At 47.5% G+C, this 18544-nt stretch overlaps 1 protein-coding gene across 1 annotated transcript in view; it reads right to left on the reverse strand.

Moving 5' to 3' along the window:
* LOC134349812 (folate receptor beta-like) overlaps positions 1 to 13012 on the reverse strand; it is a 48074-nt gene extending 35062 nt beyond the window's left edge. Inside the window, exon 1 of the mRNA XM_063054717.1 lies at positions 12856 to 13012. The gene's annotated coding sequence lies outside the window, so the exon portion shown is untranslated. The remainder of the gene's footprint in view (positions 1 to 12855) is intronic.
* Positions 13013 to 18544: the final 5532 nt, after the last annotated feature.

Here is an 18544-nt window from a genome sequence, read left to right on the forward strand (position 1 = left end):
AATGTACCACCTCACACTTCTCCGGGTTGAACTCCATCTGCCACTTCTCAGCCCACTTCTGCATCCTATCAATGTCTCTCTGCAATCTTCGACAATCCTCTACACTATCTACAACACCACCAACCTTTGTGTCATCTGCAAACTTGCCAACCCACCACTCTACCCCCACATCCAGGTCGTTAATAAAAATCATGAAAAGTAGAGGTCCCAGAACAGATCCTTGTGGAACACCACTAGTCACAATCCTCCAATCCGAATGTACTCCCTCCACCACGACCCTCTGCCTTCTGCAGGCAAGCTAATTCTGAATCCACCTGGCCAAACTTCCCTGGATCCCATGCCTTCTGACTTTCTGAATAAGCCTACCGTGTGGAACCTTGTAAATGCCTTACTAAAATCCATATAGATCACATCCACTGCACTACCCTCATCTATATGCCTGGTCACCTCCTCAAAGAACTCTATCAGGCTTGTTAGACATGATCTGCCCTTCACAAAGCCATGCTGACTGTCCCTGATCAGACCATGATTCTCTAAATGCCCAGAGATCCTATCTCTAAGAATCTTTTCCAACAGCTTTCCCACCACAGATGTAAGGCTCACTGGTCTATAATTACCCGGACTAACCCTACTACCTTTTTTGAACAAGGGGACAACATTCGCCTCCCTCCAATCCTCTGGTACCATTCCCGTGGACAATGAGGACATAAAGATCCTAGCCAGAGGCTCAGCAATCTCTTCCCTCACCTCATGGAGCAGCCTGGGGAATATTCCGTCAGGCCCCGGGGACTTATCTGTCCTAATGTATTTTAACAACTCCAACACCTCCTCTCCCTTAATATCAACATGCTCCAGAACATCAACCTCACTCATATTGTCCTCACCATCATCAAGTTCCCTCTCATTGGTGAATACCGAAGAGAAGTATTCACTGAGCAGTGGTGCCCTGGGGAAGAGGCACTGGCTATCCACTCTATCTATTCCTCTTATAGCTGAGCTCCCAAAGAGTAACACCTCACATTTGCAGATAAAACTCCATCTGCTATTTCTCCCCACATACCTGCAACTGATTTGGCAACCTTCTACATCTTCCACACCAAAAATGTATTGTCTGTGAAATATCCCCCCATTTGAATGCTCAGTCCTCAAAACTGAGACTCTGGCTTCCGAAGTACGCGGTTCCTCAGGCGGGCAGACATCATCCACACCGCTGAGTGCGCTAAGAATTCAGTGTCGTTCTACACATGCGCAGGACAGAGCATCCTAACAGGCTGCATCACTGCCTGGTACAGAAACCGCACTGCAGCAGACAGGAACAATCTACAAACGGTAGTCAAAACTGCCCAACACATCGCTGGCACCAAACTACCCACCATCAAGGACAAACAAACCAAAAGGTGCTGGAAAAGGGCCAGTAATCTCGCAAAGGATCCCACCCACCCTGCTCACGGACTGTTTGTCCCACTCCCATCAGGGAGGAGGCCACGTAGCATCCACACCAGGACCACCAGACTCAAAAACAGTAGCTCTCCCCAAGCAGTAAGGCTGATCAACACCTCCACCCACTAACCCACCCCTCCACACCCCCAACCACCACTACTTTAACATTCACAAAATGCTGGTGGAACGCGGCAGGTCAGGTAGACCTGAACTGTTGCTGCCCGGTCTGCTGCATTCCACCAGCATTTTGTGTGTCTTGCTTAAATTTCCAGCATCTGCAGATCTCCTCATGACTAACATTTATTGTCAGAGTCACCTTGAGTACAGACACTCCTGTGCCCAGCGTCACTTTATGGACACACAATCACTCGATGCATATAAGCTATCTCACCTATTTATATTTATTGTGTTTTTTTTATTGTGTTCTTTATCTTATTGTGTTTTTTTGTGTCTTATCTAATGGAAATGACATTAAACAATCTTGAATAAAAATTCTGTGGCATTTCAACGAGGTTGTTCCATTGTTGTGTGTTTAATATATCAGTAATATCTGAGTAAAATTACTGATATGTGAATGACTTTGGGCCCTGTGATGTTCACTCCGCTACGTGATGAGCTGAGGCCGAGACTACAGGCCTGCTGTGGCTGCTCCATGCTTCACCTCCGAGGATTCACTTTCATTCTAAAAGCTGTTTCCTTACTTTTATCGTTTGCACAATTTGTTTTTTTTCTCTCTCTCTCTCTCTCTCTCTGCACATGAGGTGTATGTTGGTCTTTTTTTAATGGCTTCTTTCGGATTTTTTGTTTTGTGACTGCCTGTAAGCAGACAAATCTCAAAGATGTATAATAAGTGCATACTCTGATAATAAAAGTACTTTGACCTTTTGAAATCTTTTGTTTGATTCAGCATTCCTTGTTTGAATAATTCATTAAAGTTGTATCTACAAAGTACGTGAATGGCATACGTCACCACGCTCGCTTAACGTAAAAAAAAATAAAACTAAGACCCGTTCTCTTGGGCTGTTTAATTGTCCAATTAGTCTAATGTTTTGGAGTCGCAGAATGCAACAGTGACAACGAGATTTTTTTTTAAACGAACCCGAGACGACTACCTACCTGTTGAAATGCAGCGAGATGTTCGAATTTTAAAAATACGCAGTGAGAAATGGTCGAGCAAAAAAAAAGGCAGAGCAGCTTATGTTTTTCCAGAGGAGATGTTCGAGTTTGAAAGAGGGCAGGAAATGGCCAGTTTCATGGGTTCAGGAACAGTGAATACCAGGTGATAATAATCATAAATGTTTAAAAAAGCAGAAATGGTTGATTACATCAGAAGATGCACACGTCCCATTGCACAAGAGATAACTGGACTATGTACACTCAACGGATTGAGCAATATTTTACGGCAAATGAATTACCCAATGAGAAACAAGTACCAGTTTTGCTGAGTGCATTCAGTTTGCCCCAACTAAACCAGCCAAAATTAGCTTTGCTGACATAGTGAAAGTAACACAGGAACACTTGAAACCAAAAACACTGCTAATTGCAGATTACTTTAGGTTTCATAAGCAGAATCAAAAGGAAGGGAAGCCCATTTCAGCTCACGTGGCTGAATTGTAGAAATTGAGCATCGTCAGGTCAGTAAACACGAGGAATTCTGCAGACGCTGGAAATTCAAACAACACACATCAAAGTTGCTGCTGAACGCAGCAGGCCAGGCAGCATCTCTAGGAAGAGGTACAGTTGACGTTTCGGGCCGAGACCCTTCATAGCTCTTCTTTCAGTCAGTCCTGACGAAGGGTCTCAGCCCAAAACGTCAACTGTACCTCTTCCTAGAGATGCTGCCTGGCCTGCTGCGTTCACCAGCAACTTTGATGTGTGTTGATTTTCAGGTCAGTGATGGGTTTAATGATACACTTAAAGATCATTCATTTTGTGGAATCTGACAAGGAAGCATTCAAACAGGGCTCCTAAATGAAGCACAACTGACATTTAAAAGAGCAGTTGAAATCACTGTATCAATGGAAACAGCACTCAGAGATGCAGTTGAGGAGTTGCAGTCAGGAATGGATGTGAACAAAATTGCAACGTCTAAACAGAAACCTGCTTGGCTCAATAAATTGTGTTACCATTATGGCAAGGCCCACATACACCAGACCAATACAGGTTTAAAGGTGAAACTTGCAGAAAATGCAACAAAGTAGGACACATACAAAGAGCATGTTGGGCAGACAAAAATAAATGGACTGCACAGGGAAGAGAAAAACATATAAAGTCAAGTTGCAGTCAAGCACTAATCTGCATGCTGTTGATGAGAAATCTGATAATGATGATAGTGACATGACTAGGTAGCCTCAAGATTTACTAAGTGAAAACTAACAATAGACAAGCAATACGACTCACATCGGAAGTGAATGGCAAATTCATTAAAATGGAATTGGACACTGTTTCCGTCATTCCACAAAATGAATTTGAGCAGCATTTCAAAGATACTGAACTGAAGTCTGCAGATATTTAACTAAGTACTTATCCTGATGAAAAGGTAGTCATAGTCATACTTTATTGATCCCAGGGGAAATTGGTTTTTGTTACAGTTGCACCATAAATAATAAATAGTAATAGAACCATAAATAGTTAAATAGTAATATGTAAATTATGCCAGTAAATTATGAAATAAGTCCAGGACCAGCCTATCGGCTCAGGGTGTCTGACCCTCCAAGGGAGGAATTGTAAAGTTTGATGGCCACAGGCAGGAATGACTTCCTATGACGCTCAGTGCTGCATCTCGGTGGAATGAGTCTCTGGCTGAATGTACTCCTGTGCCCACCCAGTACATTATGTAGTGGATGGGAGACATTGTCCAAGATGGCATGCAATTTAGACAGCATCCTCTTTTCAGACACCACCATCAGAGAGTCCAGTTCCATCCCCACAACATCACTGGCCTTACGGATGAGTTTGTTGACTCTGTTGGTGTCTGCTACCCTCAGCCTGCTGCCCCAGCACACAACAGCAAACATGATCGCACTGGCCACCACAGACTCGTAGACATCCTCAGCATCGTCCGGCAGATGTTAAAGGACCTCAGTCTCCTCAGGAAACAGAGACGGCTCTGACCCTTCTTGTAGACAACCTCAGTGTTCTTTGACCACTCCAGTTTATTGTCAATTCGTATCCCCAGGTATTTGTAATCCTCCATCATGTCCATACTGACCCCCTGGATGGAAACAGGGGTCACCGGTGCCTTAGCTCTCCTCAGATCTACCACCAGCTTCTTAGTCTTTTTCACATTAAGCTGCAGATAATTCTGCTTACACCATGTGACAAAGTTTCCTACCGTAGCCCTGTACTCAGCCTCATCTCCCTTGCTGATGCATCCAACTATGGCAGAGTCATCTGAAAACTTCTGAAGATGACAAGACTCTGTGCAGTAGTTGAAGTCCGAGGTGTAAATGGTGAAGAGAAAGGGAGACAAGACAGTCCCCTGTGGAGCCCCAGTGCTGCTGATCACTCTGTCGGACACACAGTGTTGCAAGCACACGTACCGTGGTCTGACTATGACTATGACTATCACATACCCTCCAATAGAAACAACTGGAAGTGAATTAAGAAAGGTACTGGATGATGCCACAGCAGTGGTGTAGGGTGGCATTGGAAAACTAAACATATCAGGGGTAAAATAGTGTTAAATGAAAATGCAGCATACAAATTTTCCAAAGCCCATCTGGGTCCTTATACCACCTGTGATAAAGTAGCCAGTGAGCTCGATCGCATGGAGACTGAAGGAATTCTTTCCAAGGTTGAGTGGAGCCCTTGGACAATGTCAGTGACTCAAGTAACCAAAAAGAATGGGTCTGTCAGCATCTGTGGTGACTTTAAGCTCACCATCTACCCAGTACTGAAAGTAGATCAATACCCTCTGCCCAGAATAGAGGACACCTTTGCAAACCTTTCTGGAAGAAAACACTTCAGCAAATTGGACCTAGCTGAGGACTACCTGCAGATGGAGATGGAAGAAGAGATTCTCAGCATAAACTCTCAGAAAGAGCTTTATCGGTATAATAGGCTGATTTTTGGAGTAGCACCCGCACCTGCACTCTGGCAGAAAGCTAAAGACCAGGTGTTGCAAGGTTGCCCAGGCACTCAGTGTTACCTGGATGGCATCATTGTTACCGGTGACAATTACAAGGAACATCTCCAAAATCTCAAGTCCATGTTAAAAAGATCAGAAGATATGGGCTCTTTAAACCAAGCACCACTTACTGTGGTCACACCATTGACACACAAGGATTACACAAGTGTGTTGAGAAAATACAAGCAGTGGTGGATGCCGCAAGGCCAAAGCGCATGTCACAGTTACAGTCCTTTTAGGATTTGTCCATTACAATAACAGGTGCCTGCCAAACTTGAACTCTACCCCTGGAACTCATTACTACACATCAGGAAGAAATGGCAATGGACAACGCAGGGTGAGGTGGCTTTCCAAAAGGTAAAGGAAATGGTGACGTCAGACTCACACATTATGATCCACATCGTCCAGTGAAGCTTGCCGTGCACCGTTCAGGATGCCAACACGTCCAGAAAAATGGTATCCCAAGCCAGCAGAACCACTGTCTGCAGTCCCAGGGTCAACACCTACAACCACTGTGGAGGAGGCCCCAGAACCTGAGATTGTTCACAGCCACAAGTCTCTCCTGCCAAGCAGAGTGATCCCCCTTGTCAGGAAAGACGTTATCCCACAAAAGTAAGAAATACTTCATAGTGATTAAATCTCGAGGCCTGAATGGAACAGTTTAAAATGTACTTTTCTGTGGATGTCTATATAGTAGTTGTATTATGTAGTATAGTGTGTATACTGTGTATTCTCTATTGAGTTGGGGTTTACAGCTAAGCAGGGAGGAGTGTCGTGTATTTAATAGAAGAAGAAGAAAGCCCTTAACTCCGAGTGGGGTCATCAGGATGCCATCATGATGGCATTTTTTAGCAGGCTTTCTTATTTTTACGAGGCCGAGTTGAAAACTCGATGCTCAACCCAGCATGGATGGAAAGCGTGCAAGGGAGCCAGCTGGATTCGAACTCGGAAGCCTTCGCTCCGAAGTCCGGTGCTGATGCCGCTATGTCACCAGCCGGCTTTGTGTATTTAATATTTGAGTAATATTGTAAATACATCGTTTGATTAAGCATTCTTTGTTGTTGAAATAATTCATTATGGTTATATGTATGAAGTAGGTAAATGGCAAACGTCAGCACGGCACCACGTCATATGCGTATGCCTTGCTTAAAGTGAAAAATGAAATTAAGACCCGTTCTCTGTGCTCCATCTTTCCTTGCAATTAGTTTAATGGTTTGGAGATACAAAAAGAAACACTCATTCCTCTGAACCACAAGCAATTCCCATCTTTCTCATTACTCCGATATACAGAGAACAAAGTTTCAAGTGAATTTATTGTCAAAGTATATGTGCAGTGCCTGTAGAAAGTATTCACCCCGTCCTGGGAAATTTTCATGTTTTATTGTTTTACAACATTGAATCACAGCAGATTTAATTTGGCTTTTTTGAAACTGATCAACAGAAAAAGACTTCTGTCAAAGTGAAAATGGATCTCTACAAAGTGATCTAAATTAATTACAAATATAAAACTCTAAATAATTGATTGCATAAGTATTCCCCCCCCCCCCTTAATGTGACACACCAAATCATCACTGGTGCAGCCAACTGGTTTTAGAAATCACATCATGAGTTAAATGGAGATGCAAGTCAAGGTGTTTCAACTGATTGTAGTAAAAATACACCTGTATCTAGAAGGTCCAACTGCTGGTGAGTCAGTATCCTGGCAAAAACTACACCATGAAGACAAAAGAACACTCCAAGCAACTCCACAAAAAAGTTATTGAAAAGCAGGAGATGGATACAAGGAAATTTCCAAGGCACTGAATATCCCTTGGAGTACAGTTAAGTCAATCATCAAGAAACAGGAAGAATATGGTACAGCTGTAAATCTGCCTAGAGCAGACCGACCTCAAAACCTAAGTGACTGTGCAAGAAGGGGACTAGTGAAGGAAGCCATCAAGAGACCCATGACAACTCTGGAGGAGTCAAGCTTCAGTGGCTGAGATGGGAGAGACTGTGCGTACACCAACTGTTGCCCGGGTGCTTCACCAGTCACAGCTTTATGGGAGAGTGGCAAAGAGAAAGTCACTGTTTCAAAAAACTCACATGAAATCTCAGCTAGAATTTGCCAGAAGGCATGTCGGAGACTCTGAAGTCAGCTGAAGAAGGTTCTATGGTTTGATGAAACCAAAATTAAGCTTTTTGGCCATCAGACTGAACACATCATCAAAAACACACCATCCCTACCATGAAGCATGGTGGCGGCTGCATCATGCTGTGGGGATGTTTCACCGTGCAGACTCTGGAAAGCTTGTGAAGGTAGAGGGTAAAATGAATGCAGGAAAGTACAGGGAAATCCTGGATGCAGTCTGCAAGAGAACTGCAATTTGGGAGAAGATTTGTTTTCCAGCAAGACAATGACCCCAAGCATAAAGCCAAAGCTACACAGAAATGGCCTAAAAACAACAAAGTTAATGTCCTGGAGTGGCCAAGTCAGAGTCCAGACCTCAACCCAACTGAGAATTTGTGGCTGGGTATGAAAAAGGGCTGTTCACTCACGATCCCCATGCAATCTGACAGAGTTTGAGCAGTTTTGTAAAGAAGAATGGGGAAAACCTGCAGTGCCCAGATGTGCAAAGCTGATAGAGACCTAACCACATAGACTCAAGGCTGTAATTACTGCCAAAGGTGCATCCACTAAATACTGAATTAAGGTGCTGAACACTTATGCAATCAATTATTTTGTGTTTGATATCTGTAATTAATTTAGATCACTTTGTAGAGATCTGTTTTCACTTGACACAAGAGTATTTTTCTGTTGATCAGTGTCAAAAAAAGCCAAATTAAATTCACTGTGTTTCAATGCTGTAAGACAATAAAAAATGAGAACTTCTGGGGCAGGGAGGGGTAAATACTTTTTACAGGCACTGTATGTCACCATATACAATCCCAAGATTCATTTCCTTGCGGGCATACTCAATAAATATATAGAGTAACAACCATTACAGGATCAATGGGCGTTCAAACAGAGTGCAGAAGACAACAAACTGTGCAAATACAAAAAGAAAGAACTAATAATAATAAACAACTGAGCAATAAATATCATGAACATGAGATGAAGAGACCTTGTGCAGTACAGAGATGAGAACTCCTGTCTCTCAGCTTATCATTGTGATGTCTGGTTAGTGATGTCCTTGTGCAGATCTACACAGTTTCACTGAACTACATTACAGTAAGTCATCGCAGACCGAACGACAGAGATCTAATCAAAACGTGTGTACGAGCTATCTTATGTATTCATATTTATTGTGTTATTTTCAATATTGTGTTCTTCATCTTATTGTGATTTTTTTTGTGCTGCATCAGATCCGGAGAGACAATTATTTCATTCTCCTTTACACCTGCGTGATGGAAATGGCTTAAACAACCTTGAATGACAATTACTGCACCGTCAGTGTTCAGTAACTATTCTGATCAAGGTGACAATCATCAGTGGATTGATCAGGTTCAATCTTCAGTCCCAAGTACAGCAGAGATTAGTTGAAGTTCCCTTTGCCTTGATACTCCCAGGACACGGTGTTCTGCTGTATTGTTAACCTACCCCAAAATCAATCTAACCCCTCCCTCCCACGCAACCCTCCATTTTTCCATCATCCGTGTGCCTGCCTCCGAGTTACTGAAATGTCCCGAATGTCAACTCAAGAGACGCTGCCGACGCTGGAAATCCAGAGCAATGCACACAAAATGCTGGAGGAACTCAGCACATTTATGGAGGGGAGTAAACGGTCGACATTCAGAGCTCATCAGCACTCGTGAGCGATGAAGGGCCTCAGCCCAGAATGTTTTCCCCTCCATTGATGCTGTCTGAGCTGCTGAGTTCCTCCAGCATTTTGTGTAGCTCCCCTCACGTACCTGCCGCTACTGTTCCTAAACCCCGACAGCGCGTTCCAGACACACACACACACACCACTCTCTGTGTAAACAAACCTACCTCTGACATCCCCCTACACTTCCTCCAAACACCTTAAAATCATGCCCCTCGTATTAGCCATACCTTCCCTGGGAAAATGTCTCTGGCTCTTAACCCTCCTGCTCACCTCCCTCTGGTTCCTCTCCACCTTCCCTTTCTTCCATGGTCTATTTCCCTTCCTATCAGATTTGTTCTTCTTCAGTCCTCCACTGGTTCCACTTATCACCTCCCTACTCCTCACTTCAATCCACCCCTCACCTGGTCTCACCTATCACCCCTCCACCTTCCTTCCCCCTCACCTATCACCCCTCCACCCTCCTTCCCCCTCACCTATCACCCCTCCAACCTCCTTTCCCCCTCACCTATCACCCCTCCACCCTCCTTCTCCCCTCACCTATCACCCCTCCACCCTCCTTCTCCCCTCACCTATCACCCCTCCACCCTCCTTCTCCCCTCACCTATCACCCCTCCACCCTCCTTCCCCCTCACCTATCACCCTTCCACCCTCCTTTCCCCCTCACCTATCACCCCTCCACCCTCCTTCTCCCCTCACCTATCACCCCTCCACCCTCCTTCCCCCTCACCTATCACCCTTCCACCCTCCTTTCCCCCTCACCTATCACCCATCCACCCTCCTTCCCACTCACCTATCACCCCTCCACCTTCCTTCCCCCTCACCTATCACCCCTCCACCCTCCTTCCCCCTCACCTATCACCCCTCCACCTTCCTTCCCCCTCACCTATCACCCCTCCAACCTCCTTTCCCCCTCACCTATCACCCTTCCACCCTCCTTTCCCCCTCACCTATCACCCCTCCACCCTCCTTCTCCCCTCACCTATCACCCCTCCACCCTCCTTCTCCCCTCACCTATCACCCCTCCACCCTCCTTCCCCCTCACCTATCACCCCTCCACCCTCCTTGCCCCCTCACCTATCACCCCTCCACCCTCCTCCGCCTCACCTATCACCCCTCCACCCTCCTTCTCCCTTCACCTATCACCCCTCCACCCTCCTTCCCCCTCACCTATCACCCCTCCACCCTCCTTCTCCCCTCACCTATCACCCCTCCACCCTCCTTCTCCCCTCACCTATCACCCCTCCACCCTCCTTCCCCCTCACCTATCACCCCTCCACCCTCCTTGCCCCCTCACCTATCACCCCTCCACCCTCCTCCGCCTCACCTATCACCCCTCCACCCTCCTTCTCCCTTCACCTATCACCCCTCCACCCTCCTTCCCCCTCACCTATCACCCCTCCACCCTCCTTGCCCCCTCACCTATCACCCCTCCACCCTCCTTCTCCCCTCACCTATCACCCCTCCACCCTCCTTTCCCCCTCACCTATCACCCCTCCACCCTCCTTCTCCCCTCACCTATCACCCCTCCACCCTCCTTCCCCCTCACCTATCACCCTTCCACCCTCCTTTCCCCCTCACCTATCACCCCTCCACCCTCCTTCTCCCCTCACCTATCACCCCTCCACCCTCCTTCTCCCCTCACCTATCACCCCTCCACCCTCCTTCCCCCTCACCTATCACCCCTCCACCCTCCTTGCCCCCTCACCTATCACCCCTCCACCCTCCTCCGCCTCACCTATCACCCCTCCACCCTCCTTCTCCCTTCACCTATCACCCCTCCACCCTCCTTCCCCCTCACCTATCACCCCTCCACCCTCCTTGCCCCCTCACCTATCACCCCTCCACCCTCCTTCTCCCCTCACCTATCACCCCTCCACCCTCCTTTCCCCCTCACCTATCACCCCTCCACCCTCCTTCTCCCCTCACCTATCACCCCTCCACCCTCCTTCCCCCTCACCTATCACCCTTCCACCCTCCTTTCCCCCTCACCTATCACCCCTCCACCCTCCTTCTCCCCTCACCTATCACCCCTCCACCCTCCTTCTCCCCTCACCTATCACCCCTCCACCCTCCTTCCCCCTCACCTATCACCCCTCCACCCTCCTTGCCCCCTCACCTATCACCCCTCCACCCTCCTCCGCCTCACCTATCACCCCTCCACCCTCCTTCTCCCTTCACCTATCACCCCTCCACCCTCCTTCCCCCTCACCTATCACCCCTCCACCCTCCTTGCCCCCTCACCTATCACCCCTCCACCCTCCTCCGCCTCACCTATCACCCCTCCACCCTCCTTCTCCCTTCACCTATCACCCCTCCACCCTCCTCCCCCTCACCTATCACCCCTCCACCCTCCTTCTCTCCTCACCTATCACCCCTCCACCCTCCTTCTCCCCACACCTATCACCCCTCCACCCTCCTCCCCCTGACCTATCACCCCTTCACCCTCTTCCCCTGACCTATCACCCCTTCACCCTCTTCCCCTGACCTATCACCCCTCCACCCTCCTTTCCTCCTCACCTATCACCCCTCCATCTTTCCCCCTCACCTATCACCCCTCCACCCTCCTTCTCCCTCACCTATCACCCCTCCACCCTCCTTCCCCCTCACCTATCACCCCTTCGCCCTCCTTTCCTACCTCACCTATCATCCCTCCACCCTCCTTCCCCCTCACCTATCACCCCTCCACCCTCCTTGCCCCCTCACCTATCACCCCTCCACCCTCCTTCCCCCTCACCTATCACCCCTCCACCCTCCTTCCCCCTCACCTATCACCCCTCCACCCTCCTTCCCCCTCACCTATCACCCCTCCACCCTCCTTGCCCCCTCACCTATCACCCCTCCACCCTCCTTCCCCCTCACCTATCACCCCTCCACCCTCCTTCCCCCTCACCTGGTCTCACCTATCCCCTGTCAGCTTGTACTCTCCCCCAGAACCACCCCCCACCCTCTTATTCTGACTTCTTTCCTCTTCCTCTCTGGTCCCGATAAAGGGTCCCGGTCCAAAACATCAACTGTTTTATTCCCTTCCCTAGCTCCTGCCTGACCTGCTGAGTTCCTCCAGCATTTTGTGTGTGTGTGTGTGTGTGTTGCTCCCTGGACAGAGGGGAAAGGCAAGGTTTAAAAAGGAGAGAGAGCAGTGCCATCACTCAGAGAGACAGAAAGCAGGAGTGACCATCATTCTGAAAAGCCTTTGGTAAGGAAACCTCGCCATGGACGGTCCCACGCCCGCCTGTGAAAGGAGGAGGGCTAGCAGCCTCATTCTGTGAAACAGTCAGAGCCACGGGAACACCAGCAGAAGCTCCAAAGACTTCATCCCTGGAAGAGGAAGGATCTTCAACGATGGGCTCCACCTGGGGACAACTTGAAATACGATCCCAGGACGGGGGTCTCTGGTGAGCTGCTGTCAGTGGCCTCTGCCCTGGAGGAGAGGGGCTTCGGTAAGTAAGTTTGAAAAGGAGGGAGTGCGATGCGTGCACATACCTGTCAGTGTCTCCGGTTTGTGGACAAACGTCACGCACACTCTGAGCTCTCCTTCCCCAGCCTCCGCTCCCGCACACCGAGAAGAACGAGCTGAAGCTGGAGATGTGATGTCCCTGCACTTAACCCCACCTCTCTCTCTCTCACTGTCTGCATCAGCAGTTCCTGGCAGCCTTCCACGGCGAAGACTTAGCCGACACCAGGCTGCGTCCAAAGTGCAAAAGCCACTCACCTTAACCCCTTAATGATCAAACCCAACTTCAGATCATCAGCAAACACGAGAACATTTGCAGATGCTTGTATGTGTTGCTTCAGATAATCTGCTGGAGGAACTCAGCAGGTTGAGCAGCATCTGTGGGGTGGGGGGGCTTGGGGGGTGGGGAAGGAGTGGTCGAGGTTTCAGGTTGAGAGGGTCCTGACAAGATGAATCACTGCACGGTATGGAAGGCGCAAACTGACCAACCCATCTCCGGCACCAGCCTGCCCGCCAACAAGGACATCTATACAGAAAAGGTGACGGAAAGTGGCCAGTATCATCGTGAAGGACCCCACTCACCTTTGCAGTGGCTGCACCGAGCACGTCCCTCAGCACTCCTGCAGCCCAGAACTTGTAAGTCGGCAACATTCTTCCACAGACGTCTCGATGCGTGGTCAGACCAACACGTTTTGGGCTGACCAAAGGGAGTCTTTCATCGAGCTGATGGTCTGCCAGCAGCACTTGATGTCCATCGCCGTGTGTCTCACCCTAGAAACAGCCCATAGTTCAGAGAGTCAAGTCGCTTTTTATTGTCATCTTGACCATAAGCTGCTGGTACAGTACACAGTAAAAACGAAACAACGTTCGTCCAGGACCCTGGTGCTACATGAAACAACACAAAACTACACTAGACCATGTGAGACAGCACAAGGCTACACTGGACTATGTAAAACAACATAAAAACTACATTAGACTACAGACCTGCACAGGACTACATAAAGTGCACAAAACAGTGCAGGGCAGTACAATAATTAATAAACAAGACAATAGGCACAGTAGAGGACAAATTACAATATAATAATAAATGATGTAGATGTCAGTCCAGGCTCTGGGTATTGAGGAGTCTGATGGCTGGGGGAAGAAACTGTTGCACAGTCTGATCGTGAGAGCCCGAATGCTTTGGTACCTTTTGCCAGATGGCAGGAGGGAGAAGAGTTTGTATGAGGGATGCGTGCAGCTACCTGGGGTGAATCATGACACAGGCCCTTGCAACTGTCACCACACCCTTGTCACCAGCCCACAGTCCACAAAGAGGTGAGCTACTATCTTCCCCACTACAGTCATCCTGTGGACACCAGGAGCTCCACTGAGAAAGAGATGACCACAAGACCATAAGATATAGGAGCAGAATTAGGTCATTTGGCCCATTGAGTCTGCTCCGCCATTTCATCATGGCTGATCATTTTCTCTCTCAGCCCCAGTCTCTTGTCTTCTCCCTGTATCCCTTCATGCCCTGAACAAATAAGAATCGATCAACCTCTGCCTTAAATGTACCCAAAGACCTGGCCTCCACAGCTGCCTGTGACAAAGAATTCCACAGATTCACCAACCTCTGGCTAAAGAAATTCCTCCTCATCTCTGTTCTAAACGGATGTTTTTCTATTCTACTCTCTTGTTGGAAAATGCATGGTCATGCACTTTGGTAGTAGAAATAAATGTGCAGACTATTTTCTAAATGGGAAGAAAATCCAAAAATCTGACTTGGGAGTCCTCATGCAGAACACCTTAAAGATTAACTTGCAGGTAGAGTCAGTAATGAGGAAGGCAAATGTAATGTTAGCATTCATTTCAAGAGGTCTAGAATACAAAAGCAGGGATGTGATGCTGAGGCTTTATAAAGCACTGGTGAGGCCTCACCTTGAGTATTGTGAACAGTTTTGGGCTCTTCATCTCATAGAAGATGTGCTGGCGTTGGAGAGGGTTTGGAGGGGGTTCACAAGGATGATTCCAGGAATGAAAGGGTTATCATTCGAGGAATGTTTGATAGGTTTGGGTCTGTACTCACTGGAATTTAGAAGGATGAGAAGGGATCTCATTGAAATTTTTCAAATGTTGAAAGGCCTAGAATGAGTAGATGTGGAAAGGATGTTTCCCATGGTGGGGGAGTCTAGGACAAGAGGGCACAGCCTCAGGATAGAGGGGCATCCATTTAAAACAGAGATGCAGAGAAATTTCTTCAACCGAAGGATTAGATTAGATTAGATTATGAGGACACGTAGTCCTCTTTTATTGTCATTTAGTAATGCATGCATTAAGAAATGATACAATGTTCCTCCAGAATGATATCACAGAAACACAAGACAAACCAAGACTAAAAAACCTGACAAAAACCACATAATTATAACATATAGTTACAACAGTCCAAAGCAATACCGTAATTTGATAAAGAACGGACCATGGGCACGGTAAAAAAAAGTCTCAAAGTCTCTCGAAAGTCCCATCATCTCACGCAGACGGTAGAAGGAAGAAAACTCTCCCTGCCATGAACCTCCAGCGCCGCAAACTTGCCAATGCAGCACCCTGGAAGCACCCGACCACAGCCAACTCTTGAGTCCGTCCGAAAACTTCGAGCCTCTGACCAGCCCTCTGACACCGAGCACCGAACACCATCTCTGCCGAGCGCTTTGACCCCTGCCCCGGAAACAGGCAATTGGCAAAGCCGAGGATTTAGGGCCTTCCCCTCCGGAGATTCTCGATCGCACAGTAGCAACGGCAGCGAAGCGGGCATTTCAGAAGTTTCTCCAGATGTTCCTCTGCACTTCTCACGGCTATCTCCATCAAATCAGGATTGTGCACGGCCCCTACTTAACAAATACGATATCATTTCGGAGCGACCGCGCGCGCTGCGTCACGCTGCCATCTTCTCCTCCCCTCCAATGGTGAATTTGTGTAACTTATTACCACAGGTAGGTGTGGAGACCACATCGTTGGGTGTATTTAAGGCAGAGCTTGATCAGTTCTTGATTGGACAAGGCATCAAAGGTTACGGGGAGAAGGCCAGGGAGTGGAGTTGAGGAGGGAAAAAAGGATCAGCCATGATTGAGTGGCAAGGAATACTCGATGGGCCAAATGGCCTAAATCTGCTCTTATGTCTTATGGTCTTAACAATCATCTCCAACATCTTCCCAATCACTATGATCAATCTAATTGGTTTGTAATTTCCTTTCTTCTGCCTCTCTCCCTTCTTGAAGAGTGGTGTGACATTTGCAATTTTCCAGTCCTCCATAATCCAGTGATTCTTGAAAGATCATTACTAGTGCCTCCACAATCTCTTCAGCCACCTCTTTCAGAACCCTGGGGTGTACACCATCTGGTCCAAGTGACTTATATACCTTCAAGCAACACACATCAAAGTTGCTGGTGAATGCAGCAGGCCAGGCAACATCTCTAGGAAGAGGTACAGTCGACGTTTTGGGCCAAGACCCTTCGTCAGGCCTGCTGCGTTCACCAGGAACTTTGATGTGTGTTGCTTGAATTTCCAGCATCTGCAGAGTTCCTCGTGTGTGACTTATATACCTTAAGACCTTTCAGTTTCTCAAGAAACTTCTCCCTAGTAATGGTAACTTCATACTCTTCATGACCCCTGATACTCTCAAAATTCCAGCATACTGCTCGTGTCTTCCACAGTGAAGACTAATACAAAATACTTATCAGTTTGTCCGCTATTTCATTGTCCCCCCATTACTAGCTCTCCAGCATCATTTTCCAGCAGTCCAATATCCACTCTTGCCTCTCTTCTACACTTTATGTATCTGAAAGAACTCTTGGTATCCTCTTTAATATTGTTGCCAAGCTTACTTTTGTATTCCATCTTTTACTTCTTTATGACTTTTTTTAGTTGCCTTCTGTTGGTTTTTCATATATTTCCAATCCTCTAACTTCCCACTAATTTTTCCTGTATTATCTGCCTCTCTTTGGTTTTCATGTTGGCTTTGACTTCCTTCGTTAGCCGAGGTTGCATTCTCCTGCCTTTAGAACACTTCTTCTTCTTCTTCTTTTGGATGTATCTATCCTGCACCTTCCAAGTTGCTCCCAGAAGTTCCAGCCATTGTTGCTCTGCTGTCAACCCTGCTGTTGTCCTCTTCCAATCAGCTTTGTCCAGCTCCTCTTTCATGCCTATGTAATTCTCTTTTCTCCACTATAATACTGATATATCCGACTTTAGCTTCTCCTTCTCAAATTCTGTCATATTATGATCACTGGTCCCCAAGGATTCCTTTACCTTAAGCTCTCTAATCAATTCTGGTTCATTGCACAACACCCAATCCAGAATGGCTGATCCCCTAGTGGGCTCAACCACGAGCTGCTCTAAAAAGCCATCTCGTAGGCAATCTACAAATTCCCCCTCTTGGGATCCAGCATCAACCTGATTTACCCAATCTATCCCCTACATATTGAAACTATCATAACATTTCCCTTTTGATAAGCATTTTCCATCTCCTGTTGTAATTTGTAGACCACATCTTTACTACTGTATCCACAATGAATCAACACCTTCTGATCCTATGTCACCTCTTTCTAATGATATGATTTCATTTTTTATCAATGGCAATGCCACCCCCTCTGCCTTCCTGCTTGTCCTTTTGATACAACATGTATCCTTGGACGTTAAACTCCCAGCTGTAATCCGCTTTCAGCCATGACTCAGTGATGCCCACATCATACCTGCCAATCTGTAACTGTGCTACAAGTTCCGTACACTGCGTGCATTCAGATATAACACCTTCCCCCTTTTACACTGAAACTCATCCTGTTGACTGTAATTTTGCCTGACCTTCAGCCCCTCCTTGCTAGCAGTCTCACAACACACGGCCTCTGTTTGTAAACCAATCACCCTACCCTCAGCCCGATCATTCCCATTCCCATCCCCCTGCCAAATTAGTTTAAACCCTCCCAAACAACTCTATAAAATCTGCCCAGAATGATCCTGGTCCCCCTCGGGGTCAGGTGTAACCCGCCCCTTTTGTGCAGGTCATACCTTCCCCAGAAGAGATCCCAATGATCCATAAATCTGAACCCCTGTCCCCTGCACCAGTTCCTCAGCCACACATTTATCTGCCAAGTGCTCCTATTCTCACCCTCACTGGTTTGTGTCACAGGCAGCAATCCAGAGATTACTACCATGGAGGTCCCGTTTTTCAGCTTTCTACCTAGCTCCCTAAAATCTTTCTTCAGGACCTCCTCATCTTTCCTACCTCTGTCATTAATGCTAATATGTACCAAGATTTCTGGCTGCTCCCCGCCGCCCACCAGTAGAACGTTGTGGACCCGATCCGAGACACTCCTGACCCTGGCACCTGGGAGGCAACATATCATCCGGGTGTCTGTATCGCATCCACAGAATCTCGTCCCTATTCCTCTGACTATGGAATCTCTTATCACCACTGCAGTCCCCTTCACCTCTCTTCTCTTCCGAGGCACAGCACCAGACTCGGTGCCAGACCCGGTCGATGTGCACCCCCCCCCCAGTAGGTCGTCCCCCTCAACAGTATCCAAAATGGTATACTTATTATTGAGGGGAATAGTCACAGGGGTACTCTGTACTGGCAGCCCATTCCCTTCCTTCTCCTGACAGTCACCCTGCATCCTGCAACCCAGGGGTGACTACCGCCCTGCAGATCCTGTCTATCACTTCTTCAGCCTCCCGTATGAGCC

This window comes from Mobula hypostoma, chromosome 7 (assembly GCF_963921235.1).
Source record: "Mobula hypostoma chromosome 7, sMobHyp1.1, whole genome shotgun sequence".
Taxonomy (NCBI): domain Eukaryota; kingdom Metazoa; phylum Chordata; class Chondrichthyes; order Myliobatiformes; family Myliobatidae; genus Mobula; species Mobula hypostoma.